The sequence below is a fragment of the Rhinopithecus roxellana genome, chromosome 14 (assembly GCF_007565055.1).
Source record: "Rhinopithecus roxellana isolate Shanxi Qingling chromosome 14, ASM756505v1, whole genome shotgun sequence".
NCBI classification, from domain to species: domain Eukaryota; kingdom Metazoa; phylum Chordata; class Mammalia; order Primates; family Cercopithecidae; genus Rhinopithecus; species Rhinopithecus roxellana.
Genome location: NC_044562.1, coordinates 112,465,671 through 112,479,418, shown reverse-complemented (window position 1 = coordinate 112,479,418; position 13,748 = coordinate 112,465,671). Strand labels below are relative to the sequence as shown.

Genomic DNA, 13,748 nt, shown 5'->3' with positions numbered 1-13,748 from the left:
ATATCACAATGGTGTACCGTGCATGTTAATACCAACCTTCTCTGTACTTTCCTCCTAAAGCATGATGTAATCGTTAATTATAATAATATTGATGTAACTGTACTCATGTTAAAAATATAGTATTGGCAAAGTATGTCATTTTCTCACCTATGAGATAAAAAGCATTAAATGAGTATTTACAGTAAATTTTGAAGACGCTGTCCAAGCTTAAAGGATAAAAAGTGAATTCATTTTTGGCAATATTTTTCTTAATCGTGAGATTATTAAGTGTGTTTTTAAAACATAAATGAGACAATAATCGATGAATAATAAAGGTAATAATGTTATTCCTCAGATTCTTCTTCAAAATGTTGAACACTGCTAAAAACATAATTTATCAATAAATTTAAAAATGTTTTATATTTCTGATCAAGAATTTTATGCATCATTTAGCTCTTAAACCAGTTATAATCTTTTTAATAAAAACACTTGAAAACATTCTTGCAGGAACATTGCATCCCACAGAACAACAATAATCCAGTTATTAAAATCCAATTATTAAAATGGAAAAGATATTGATAGTCAGAAATAAAAGTAAATGGTCATTTTCTTTACTGTTTCCATTTGTACCAATTAATTGCAGTTCTGTGAAATAAAATATTTGTGGTTAAATTAGGAAAATTCTATGCAAATTTAAAGTTTTCTATGATAAACAAATATGAGGTAAATATCTTCCTAGTATATTGCATTGTCAGGACTTTTTTTTTTTTTTTAATGTGACTACAGAGAAAGAAATGGCTTAATTTCCTATGTCTGCCCTGAATAAACAGTTCACAGACCCAGGCACATATGGATGCATACCTCCTACCTGAAAAATAAAATGTTACAATATATCATTAAGTTAACATTAATTAACATATCAATCAATGGTGTAACCACTGCCTAGTATGTGCTACTTTGCCAAGTACTGATCAGACAGTTCTTACTCACAACTATTCCTTATTAACCATATCCTAGAGGTTCATTCTTCCACACGTGGCCAGAGCCAAAATTACCCAGATGCATGGTCTTTACAAATTCCCTTGGATTTAAATTCATCCTCCACTCTCAGGCTAACAGTAGAGAGACAATTCCTGGGCTAAGTCCCTGCACTCCTTTTCTTTTGTGTTAGGGGTTTGGTTAGATGATGAGGACCAGTGGGAAGTTAGAGGGAAACATGATACAGTTTTAGTGCATCTTTCCAATTCTCACTTCTTACTTTTATGTCTCTTATTCAAATGAAGTTAGAAGACTATAAAACTAGTTTAAGAGAGAAATATTTAGAAATAAATATTTAGAAATAAATATGTTCATTGTCTTAAAAGAACAAGAGTAGAAGGGAAGAAAATAGAAAGAAACAGGTGACAGAGACTTCATAATACTTCACTTATGCATTAGTCACACCCTTTATACTGGGTCCAATGGGTACAATCCAAACTGGAGAAAAATGCCCTAGTGTTGGGATTAATAGTTTATGTTAAGGTTACCACAATGGTTTATGACAATCTAAGTTGAAAAAAAAATCTCTTTTATATATCCCGTGCAGCTGATATTATAATATTAAACATTAACACACTTCTAAGAAATTTTGATAACATGAGACTTTGATTTTTTAAATATTTATTGTAGTCACAAATTATTAAATTATGAACTAAAATTATCTATTTACACAGTTGAGGCATTATAGATGGAGTTATCAAACAAATATCTCCCCAAAGCAAAACCACTTATAGTAACGTAAGGATGATTTTTATTTCAAGGGACTTAAATAATGTATTTCTACATCCTTAAAACTCATTGAAAATTGGGTTCATGGGTTTTTTTAATTGGAAAGACTACCAAGTGGTGAATACTATCTGCCAGGAAGAACCTGTATCTATAATATTCTTTCAAAAACCCATGTCATTCCTGTGTTTACCATGAATAAAATTCAACATGTACATTATCTGTTTGTGTGGTATTTGTATACAGCATGAAAATTATACACAAAATCACCTGTGAAAATGCAATGGAATTTTGCATGATTTTAGTTACTGCTTTTGATTTTTTCTATAGCCTTCACATTTTACACAATACAAATAAGTTTTTATTTACTTTATGTAAGCAATACAAAAATCTCTTCTTGTTGCAAAGTTTTTCAACAAACATACAGCATAAAATGTCAAGGTATTTTTTCTTGATGTCTTGACTTTTCCTATCCCCTTTCAGCTCTCGAACCCTAATAACCCAGTGTTTTCCCAGATGCAACTGATGTTGTTAGTGAGAACTGTCCAGACCTTTATTTTCCTCTAATTTTCTTGTATACTATATATGGGAAGGCTGCAGGTTACCTACCTGTTATTCGATGTCTCAGAATAGAGAAGCAAAATCTCCCCCACAGCTTCCTTTCAGAAAGGGGTGTGATGTCCTTCCGGCCAATAAATATAAGCAGAAGTCATTATGTTAGGGTTGGGAGAAACTTCTTAAAATGGGACACAGGTAGTGGGCCTGCTCTCCTTTACACAAGTCTTTCCTTTTTCCTACCTAGAGCTCTGTAAAGATGTTTGGGGCCTGAAGTGAAGGGTGGGGCGGCAGCAGCTTGTTTTGTAAACACAATGCCAAGGGCCACACTGAAAAAGCCCAAAAACAAAACAAAACAAAACAAAACAAAAAAACGTGTAAAAAGGTGGAGTCCTGCTGATATTATTCTGACTCTGGATACTTTATCTCTGCATTTCTTTCTATACAACAGAGTAGTAAGCTCCTATTTGCTTAAGCAGGTGCTACTTATGTTCCCTGTTTCGAGAAGTTGATCTGAGTTACTAGTTGATAGTATCTAAGTATATTAACTATAGCCATGTTTCTTATCTTACATGGTATCATAAAATAGTTACTAGGTTTCAAATTGCTTTTATTTACTTATAACATTTTAGGGATTTTTCATTTTAATACATACAGATCATCAGCTTTTGTGATTACTATATTGTAGTAGTGAAATCATTAACTTGTTCATAGATGTTTGGGTGGCATCTAATATTTGGTTATTTATATCAATGGACAAATCTGTATGTGTGTGCATGCATGCGTACTTATGAAGGCAGATGCATAGAAGTGTAGTTTCTAGGTTGAATTATATGTTTATCTTGATTTTGGTAGCTGTTGTAGAGAATCTTAGCTAGCTTTTTCTCCCACCAGATTGAGTGTCTTTCCCTCTGCCTTGGATATTATCACAGACATGTATGTTTTCCAATGTTATGGAAGAGTATGAAAGAAATGCCATTGTTTTTGCTTGCATTATCTTATTACTGAGTTTTTAAATGTTCATTTATCATCATGTGTATTTCTTATTAAGTACATTGCTACATTAACCATTTAAAAATACATCTATTAGGCCACCTTATCTTTGTTGTATTTAAGAAACTCCTTATGTAAGTAGGCTATTGGTCTTTCATTTGTGGCAATTATGTTTGCCTAATCCCTCTGTAAAGGAGAAAATCATTGCATCTTTGGTTGGAAATGCTAAAATCGTTTAGTAATTTATTGATACCACTGTGTTTTGCTTCTTGGATTTCACATATTCCTCTTTTCCATATATATATTCTCACCTTTCTACAGTCCATCCTAATTAATTATTTCAGAGATATTAATTCAGAAGGAGATAATCTTACTGTGTTCTTTATGTAAATGACTTTATTTTGTTTTTCCTTTTAAATTGTACTTTAATTAGGCCTGAGTCCTTACTTTTAAAATCATGGTTCCACAAGAACTTGCCTTATTTATTTATTTATTTACTTACTTACTTATTTTTGAGATGGAGTCTCACTCTGTCACCCAGGCTGGAGTGCAGTGGCACGATCTCGGTTCACTGCAACCTCCACCTACTGAGTTCACGCCATTCTCCTGCCTCAGCCTCCCGAGTAGCTGGGACTATAAGCGTCTGCCACCACACCTGGCTAACTTTTTATATTTTCAGCAGAGGCAGGGTATCACCAAGTTAGCCAGGATGATCTCGATCTCCTGTTCTTGTGATCTGCTGCCTCGGCCTCTCAGAGTACTGGGATTACAGGCGTGAGCCACTGTGCCCGGCCGCCTTATTTTAAGATTTAAAATGCTGGTTCTTATCCGGCAGTTACCTAATAAGATGTCTGACCCTTATTTCTATTTTTCCATCTCCTAGCATATGCTTTTAAATTCAGCCTGACCAACACTTAAGGAACCTTTTCAATACAAAGGTTTAGGTTGTCTAGTAAGTGCATTCTTCTATTGAGATTTTCTTGAAATTTTTATTTCCTACTAACTCCCTTGCTTTCTGAATGTTCTGTCTTCATAGCAGCCTGTTCTTATTTGAAAAGAAATGTCCCCTCAAACATTCTAAAGATGCCAGCTATTATTTTGCTTTTAATTATTGCCTACTTTCTTTTGCATATATCTACTCTTCTATATTCTCATTTTGATCCTTTCTTTCAAGAGATTTGTTTCCAACATATTTGTAGTTATGAATGATGAAGTCAATTAATTATCATGAGTAGTGGTGTTGATTTCTTCAGGAGTTCATCGAAGTGTTTCCAAAATAGACTGTTGTAAAAACAAGGTCAACAAGTACCTTATAAAGAGAGCAGTGAGGAGTTGTATGTTTTGTGTTATGCTGTTTAGATGTGAAGATAGCCACCAATTTCTGTCCTTCCCTAGATTCTAAAGTGAGGATGGCTTGATTTGGCTCTTGGAAATTAGCGTTAATCTCCTTCATAGAGCTTTCTTTTGTTTGTTTTTCTTTAGACCTATTATGAAATATGTAACTATCCAAGCTTCTCTCTCACTCATGCAAGTGATCACCTGGGAAGCAATATACACTTTCCACACAGGTCTCAGGATCAGTGCATCTGTGGGTGATTTCTTTTGCAGATAATGAGCTAGGGATTGGAGAAGCAGTGCTGCTTTTCTGAATACAGAACTGAAAGTGATTCATCTATTCCCAGGCCCATCTTTTTCTATGTATGTGTTGATTTCACATGTTTAGTTTCTCTGGATATATTCTATCCTTCCCCAAAGTTTTTCAATATGTACTATATCAAGGTCTGTAATTTCTCTCTGTTCTTTCTACAGGATCCCTTTTAATTTTCTGTCTTTTATAGCTCATCATAATATTTAGGAGAGTCTTTGGCACACCACTTGTTTCCCTAGACTGTTAATGATATTTACAAAACAAAAAACAAAAAAACACACATGTCTTCTGCTGATAATCTTAAGACATTTGAGAAGAAGGAGTCATGAGTGGTGTATTAGTCTGTTTTCAGGCTGCTGATAGACACACCCAAGATTGGGCAATTTACAAAAAAGAGATTTATAATGGACTTATAGTTCCACATGGTTGAGAAAGCCTCATAATCATGGTGGAAAGCAAGAATGAGTAAGTCACATCTTACATAGATGGTGGCAGGCAAAGAGAGAGAACTTGTGAAGTGGAACTTTTCTTTATAAAACCACTAGATCTCATGAGACTTATTCACTATCATGAGAACAGCATGGGAAAGACTTGTCCCTATGATTCAGTTACCTCCCATGGGGTCCCTCCCACAGCATGTGGGAATTCAAGATGAGATTTGGATGGGGACACAGTCAAACCATATCATTCCACCTCTGGCCACTCCCAAATCTCATGTCCTCACATTTCAAAACCAATCATGCCTTCCCAACAGTCCCCCAAAGTCTTAACTCATTTCAGCATTAACTCAAAAGTTCACAGTCCAATGTCTCATCTGAGACAAGGCAAATCCCTTCTGCCTATGAACCTGAAAATCAAAAGCAAGTTAGTTACTTCCTAGATACAGTGGGGTTATAGGCATTGGGTAAATACAGCCAATCCAAATGGGTGAAATTGGCCAAAACAAAGGTGCCACCAGCCCCATGCAGCTCCAAAATCCAGTGGGGGCAGTCAAATCTTAAAGTTCCAAAATGATCTCCTTTGACTCCATGTCTCATATCTGGGTCATGCTGATGCAAGAGGTGGGTTCCCATGGTCTTGTGCAGCTCTGCCCCTGTGGCTTTTCAGGGCACAGCCTCCCTCCTGGCTGCCTTGATGAGCTGGTATTGAGTGTCTGCTGCTTTTCCAGGCACATGGCACAAGCTGTCAGTGGATCTACCATTCTGGGGTCTGGAGGACGGTGGCCTCTTCTCATAGCTCCAGTAGGCAGTGTCCCAGGAGGGACTCTGTGTGAGGGCTCCAACCCCACATTTCTGTTCTGCACTGCCCTAGCAGAGGTTCTCCATGAGGACCCCACCCCTGCAGCAAACTTCTGCTTAGACATCCAGGTATTTCCATACATCTTCTGAAATCTAGGTGAAGGTTCCCAAACCTCAATTCTTGATCTCTGTGCACCCACAGACTCAACACCACATGGAAGCTGCCAAAGCTTGGGATTGGCACTATCGGAAGCCACAGCCTGAACTATACCTTTTATCCTTTTAGTCATGGCTGGAGTGGCTGAGATGCAGGGCACCAAGTCCCTGGGCTGCACTCAGCAAGGGGGCCCTGGGTCTGGTGCACGAAACCATTTCATTTCCTCCTAGGCCTCCAGGTCTGTGATGGGAGAGGCCTCTGACATACCCTGGAGACATTTTCCCCATTGTCTTGGGGGTTAACGTTCAGCTCCTCATTACTTACGCAAATTTCTGCAACTACCTCGAATTTCTCCTCAAAAGAGTGGCATTTTCTTTTCTATCACATTGACAGGCTGCAAATTTCTGAACTTTTATGCTCTGCTCCCTTTATAAAACGGAATGCCTTTAACAGCACCCGAGTCATATCTTGAACACTTTTCTGCTTAAAAATTTCTTCCACCAGATACCCTAAATCATCTCTCTCAAGTTCAAAGTTCCACACATCTCTAGGGCAGGAGCAAAATGCCACCAATCTCTTTGCTAAAACCTAACAAGGATCACCTTTGCTCCAGTTCCCAAAAAGTTCCTCATCTCCATTTGAGACCAGTTCAGCCTGGACTTCATTGTTCATATTACCATCAGCATTTTTTTCAAAGTCATTTTTAACAAGTCTCTAGGAAATTCTAAACTTTCCTACATTGTCCTGTCTTCTTCTGAGTCCTCCAAACTGTTTCAACCTCTGCCTGTTACCTAGTTCCAAAGTTTCTTCCACATTTTCAGGTATCTTTTCAGCAGCGCCCCACTCTGCTGGTACCAATTTACTGTTTTAGTCTATTTTCATACTACTGATAAAGACATACCCAAGACTGGGCAATTTACAAAAGGAAGAGGCTTATAATGGACTTACAGTTCTACATGACTGGGGAAGTCTCACAATCATGGTGGAAGACAAGAAGGAGTAAGCCTCGTGTTATATGAATGGTGGCAGGCAAATAGAGAGAACTTGTGCAGGGGAACCCCTCTTTATACAACCACCAGATCTCATGAGACTTATTTACTATCTTCAGAACAGCATGGGAAAGACTTGCCCCCATGATTCAGTTACCTCCCACAGGGTCCCTTCCATAACACATGAAAATTCAAGATGAGATTTGGGGGGGGAGGGGCACAGCCAAACCATATCAGGTGGAGTGGAAGTAGTTGTTCTTCACTTTCCATAATTTTAACCAAGTCATTTTCAAGTTGTACTTATTTATTCTCAGAAAAAAATGGCATATGGTTGTTTTTTATGTGCCTGCAAACAATAAGATTAAAGTATTGACTCTACCTGCATATGGGAAAAAGCTAAGGAAGATATTATAATCTTTGTGTTTGTATTTTTTCATGTTTTCAGTATAAGCATATATTGGTTTTATAATACAATAATAATGAAAATAAGTTCTATAGAACTGCATTAAACTATAGTATGACAAGTTTAATCTTTGTGAAATGTAAATGACAAACTATTACACAACTATTTTATGTGCCAGGTACTCCTCTAAGTAAGTACTTTATGTATACTAAGTTACTCAATCCTCACAGAAACTCTTGGACATGGATACTATTATGGCTCCCTTTTTATAGAATTGAGAACTGAGGCACAGATAGGTTAAAGAACTTTGCCCAAGGGTACATGGCCAACATGAGCAGGAAGTGGATTTCAAATCAAGTAGTTTTGCTCAATTCACTAATGAAATGTGTGTGTTTTGCCCAGACTGGGGATAAGGGAAGAGACAGTAAGAAAAGGTTCAGGAGACAAAGAATAATTAGATGTAGTCTAAGGGTTGCTACTTTACTTTAATGCACCAGAATCTGAATAAAAATTAGAAGTAGTTTTTCCTCTGGATTGCAAGACACTGTATGTGACATACATTCATGTTGTAACACTGCCAGAAATTTAAAACCAATAATTTTAATGAAATTCTTCTGAAAACATTAATAAGATTTCCTTGTGTGGTGGGTTTAATGGAATATGGCAAAAACCACTGGACACTAAGACATCTCATGGTTACTAACTTTTGTTGTTAGAGAATAATTTCTTTAAATTTTCTTTCCATCTTCAAATGTTCTAGATAAATTTTCAAAAATGTATATACATGAGAGAAGAACCGTTTTAATGAACATTTTAATGGCATATTCAAGCTGACTTCTAACTAAAAACTCATGGCTGAGAAACTGTGACACCAAATAAACAACAGAGGAAAAGACTGAAATGCCAACATTAGTAAAGAAGATGAGAGGAGACATCAAATTTATTCACTATCTTCTCAGTGAAGCTGGCCTGGAGACATATCATTATACACAAGACTTGAAATAATCACTCAATTTTACAATCCATACATTAAAGAAACTTGAGTTAAATAAGGGAAATATATTGAGATTATAGCTCAGAGTGGTAGAATCTTTTCAGAATTCTTACAAATTATTTAATAGAAAACTTCTCATCTGACAGATAGACTTCTAGCATGGGACTTGGAGAAGGGCAGGTAGGTAACTTAAGTCACCCCAAGTGTAGATATTGTCCTATGGAACATCATAGTACATGCAGAACACTATGGTATCTCAAGTTACCAAACTCGTTAATAAATACTTCTTTGTTTAAAGTGGTTCCTATGGCCTTTGGTTGATTCAATCAAAAACGTGTTTCATTATTTTGAATCCTGACATTGAGAAAGCTACTTAATTTCTCTAAACAAAGTTTTCTCATTCATGAAATATAAAAATTTTAATGATATGTACTCCTAAGATTGTTATAAGTATGAGGTAACTCAATATTTGCTATGTGCTTAGAAAAATGCTGGCACACTGTTATTGCTGCATGTGTTTGAACAATACTCACAGGAACACATTCATTTTCTGGCATCCTATTAACTTCACCATTGTCTTAATATATTTGCCTTCTCATTCCATTTTGCTGTAATAAATGAGAATCTCTCTTTTTTTTGTGTCAAATTGCTGAGTTAATTTTCAATTTTCTTGAGCATACCAAGAATCTAAATTCTTGCATGTTGTTGACCTTCATTATAGGATATTAATATTGAGATTTCCTTTGTGTAAATGGCTTGGTGTATATTGTGAGTAAACTAAAATAGGTGTTTGAGAAAAACAAATTTAAAGTTATCACAAGTTATCAAAATGATCTCTAAAATCTCCATGGGATTATTACAATACATTTAAAACAAATCATTCCATGACTGGGTGTAGTGACTCACACCTGTAATCCCAGCACTTTGGGAGGCCAATGTGGATGGATCACTTAAGTCCAGGAGTTCGAGAGCAGCCTGGGCAACATGGCAAGACCCCATGTCTACAAAAAGAAAAGACGAAAAAAAAATCAGCTGGGCATGGTGGCATGCACCTTTAGTCTCAGCTACTTGGGAGGCTGAGGTGGGAGGATCACTTGAGCCCGGGAGGTGGAGGCTGCAATGAGCCATAATCACACCGCTGCTCTCCAGGGTGACATAGTAAGATCCTGTCAAAAAAAAAAAAAAAAAAAAAAATTCAACAACATGCATAATAATACCTAAATCATTTATAAATGGATATGCTGTTATGTATTTTTATCATTATAAAAACAGCACAATTCTATTATGTAGATTTTTAGAAATAAAGAGAAGCATAGAAAACATAAGTTCCCCTCATCTACAAACATTGTTAAAGTTTGATTAAACCTTACTAATGGTTTTAATTAATCTTATTTTTTAACAAAATTAGAAATACATTGAGTTCATTGTCTTGTAATCGGATTTGTTCATTTTACACTATAATACCTGTTTTGTTTTTAAACTCTTCTGATTGTAAGGTTGATATATATATATGTTGAAAAGGTTAAAAAAATGCAGCAATATAAATGAAGAAATATATTTAATCCTTTCCTCAGGGAGCATTTTTATTTTAGCTTTCTGTAAATTTCTATGAAATATTTCCTTTACATATACAACTATATAGATGATATAATATAATTATACATACTGTTAGTGTGGTGTTTTTACTTTGTAATATATCTTGGCCATCTTTCCAAATCAGTACATTGAGGTCTGTTTCATTTCTTTTAAAAGCTGCATTTTATTATAGGAATATACCACACTCATTAAGTTACTACTTTATTGCTGGACATTTGGGCTGTTTCCAGTTTTTTTTTTTTTTTTTCACTTTTATTGCATTTATTTTATGCTGAATGTATTCCCGTGCCATAAGTTTTTGTTCCTTCATTTTCTTCCAAGATATCTTTTTCTTCTGTGCAACTTTCTCTTCTGGTTTAGGAACAATTTGTTTCTTTTCAGTAAAGATCATCTCAATGCGGCAAGGAGCGCTTCTTTACCTATGAGTTAATCTGACCATCAGCTCTGTAAGTCCAAAGGCATATCTCAGGTGCTTCGTTCACTTGAATATGCTCTATGACCAGATAATCTGCATGTAAACCCTTAAGTTCAGCATAACTCTCTGCATATTTAAGCATGTACAGCAAAAATTCAAGCCACCGATCCTGTATCCAGCTCCACTGTTTGGCGTGGGCACATTTACCAACTCCACCATTGCAATGTTGGAATGGTACACGCTGCTTCTGTAAAGTGACATCTTTCAGGTCACGTAGTGGCTTTTCATACATGCATATCCTTGATGGCCTGGGCAGTTTCACTAGTGTTCTTAAATGAACACGATTTGAATCTCTTGATTTGCATGACTTTGTGGGGTTTTCTATGTCAAGTGAATAGTGAATCATTTTCAAAGATCACCTCAGGCTACTTAGAGGAAGAGGTAGAGCAGTGGCTCCCCAGTTTCTGATATTACTGACAATATCCTAGTGAATCCGCTTAGGTTCTTATTTTATGCATTGGTAACAGAATTTCTGTAGAATAAATTCCCAGAAAGAGAATTTCTGAGTCAAGTGACAGGCATATTTATAATTGCATTTAGCTTTGATAAATTTCCCTAGAATGTGGTTGTAGCATTGTATATATCCTCAGAGTAGGAGAGAAACCGTTCTCTACACATTGTATATTTTTAATGTTTTGCCTAAAAAACAGAAATAAATAATTTTCTCAATACTACAAACTGTCATTTTATTTTAGACTGTTGGATATTTGAGAATTTTTCGTAAGTGTCCAATATTTGTGTTATTTTAGTGAGAGGTTGTTGCTTGAACACTATTGGGGATTTGGTTGGAGTTCTTCAACATGTCAATGTGCTTACATGGCATATATGTATGTACAGAGAGAGACAAAGAGAGAAATTAAATACGCCAACATAAGCAAGGCATACTTCCTGACTCAAGCTTACATAGGCTAGAAACAAAATAAGTTTCTAGAAACTAAAGATATTGTATTATGTCAGTTTACAGGAGTAAAAAAAGGCTCATAAAGAAGGAAAGCTTTTTGAATATTCCCATGAAATAAATTGAATTACAATTACAACATAGCCATTGAAAATTAAAAGTTTTATTTAAAAACTATTAATTTAATACCCAGTTATTAAACAGTCAATTAATTAAAATAATTAAACTCTGAGTTCGTGTGTAAACCTATTATGTACATTCCCCCAACACTTCATTGATTGTGATCAGCTTATCTCCTTTGGTTGCTGCTTTGAAGGAGTTCTTGAGGACTCAATGAGTGAGACTACAGATGCATTAGCAGCCCTGAATAAGTGAGGAGAGGGCCTGGGAGAAGTTCTGTCATTCATGATGAGCCTGCTATCTTGGGGAAATGTGAATAAGCATTGAGATACTACAAAACTGGATCCGAGTCTTTTTTTTTCTTTCTTTCTTTCTTTTTTTTTTTTTTGACAGAGTATCTCTCTCTGTCGCCAGACTGGAGTACAGTGGTGGCGCCATCTCAGCTCACCACAAGCTCCACCTCCCAGGTTCAAGAGATTCTCCTGCCTCAGCCTCCTGAATAGCTGGGACTACAGGCACGCACCACCACGCCCAGCTAATTTTTTGTATTTTCAGTAAAGATGGGTTTCACCATGTTGACCAGGATGGTCTTGATCTCCTGACCTTGTGATCCACCCGCCTTGGCCTCCCAAAGTGCAGGGATTACAGGCATGAGCCACTGCGCCCAGCCCCTGAGTCCTTCTTTGAAACAATCTGGGGTTTTAAAATCATGTCATCCCAAATATCAGATTAATTGTTAATAAAATTACTACTGTGGATTAGCTGTAGGATTATTCCCTAATATATCAATTGGGGGTGTAACCTTGCATTGGTTTCCTGTATTTTGGGTAGCTCAATTCGTCAGGTTTATATGGAGTAATTTGGGATAGAGGTGGTGAGGAAGGTCACCATAGATACCTGAATTAACTAGATTTATTCTGGAGAAGAATCTAAATTATTGCATGATCTTCCACTAGAGGTTGATAGTAGGGTACAAAGATATAGGAGTAAAATTCTGTGCCTCTAGCTTCTAGGTTAGTGTTGCATCCATTAATGTGATCACATGGAACTTCCCAAGTAGGCTGAGTGGGAAAAAATCCTGCTGTTGGATATTTTAATGCAGGATAGTAAACTAAAAACATGAACTCATATCCGATAATCTATAATCTGGATTCTGCAAAAGCTAAGAGACACTCAAAGATAGACAGGGCTGAATTAATTTTTAACATGATTTTATAGACTTTTTTCCTCCACTGGTTTTTGGTGGCTGACGGACTTATACTGTACTGTGCTGTGTTGCCTATGTCAGGCTGTACTCATAACAAAAAAGGCATTCTGAATATAAAGTAGAAAACTGTAAAAATTTGAGGTGATGGATATCCCAATTACCCTGATGTGATCATTACACATTGTATACATGTACCAACATATCACATGTACCCCAAAAAGATGTATAACTATGACATGTCAATTTTTTTAAAAAGCTACATAAAAAACTATAAAAATAAAGGTACTGCTATCGAAAAAAAAATAAATAAAATAAAATAAAATTACTACTGTGAATGACAGGTTGTCTTTGGCTGACTCTGAGTTGGGATTCTACACTGTTTTAACGATCTCTTATTTCTGCTACCTTCCATGCTCTCCCTCCCAAGGTCAGAATAGAACTCTGAAAATTACATTGTTTACTTTCACTTCACATTCCTCTTATTTTTTATAGTTTCTAATAAATAGTACTTTTTGTTAGTATCCACCTCTATTTCTCTTTTAGGGTTTGTCACTGCCTGCCTCCAGTACCCTTGCCACAGTAACTTCGAGGCCATGCTCTCCCTCCCACTTTAGAAACTGAAAGGGGAAATCTTCTTGCTGTCCCCTCTTGGTAGCCAGGCACTAAACCCTGTTCTAGGATCAGCTGAATGACCCTAACTGGGACTTGTATCTCAAGGTACTCAACAGAAAA

The 13,748-nt window shown here is 36.2% G+C and overlaps 1 pseudogene; it reads right to left on the bottom strand.

Moving 5' to 3' along the window:
• Positions 1 to 778: 778 nt before the first annotated feature.
• Positions 779 to 11,137, bottom strand: LOC104672447 (annotated as a pseudogene).
• Positions 11,138 to 13,748: the final 2,611 nt, after the last annotated feature.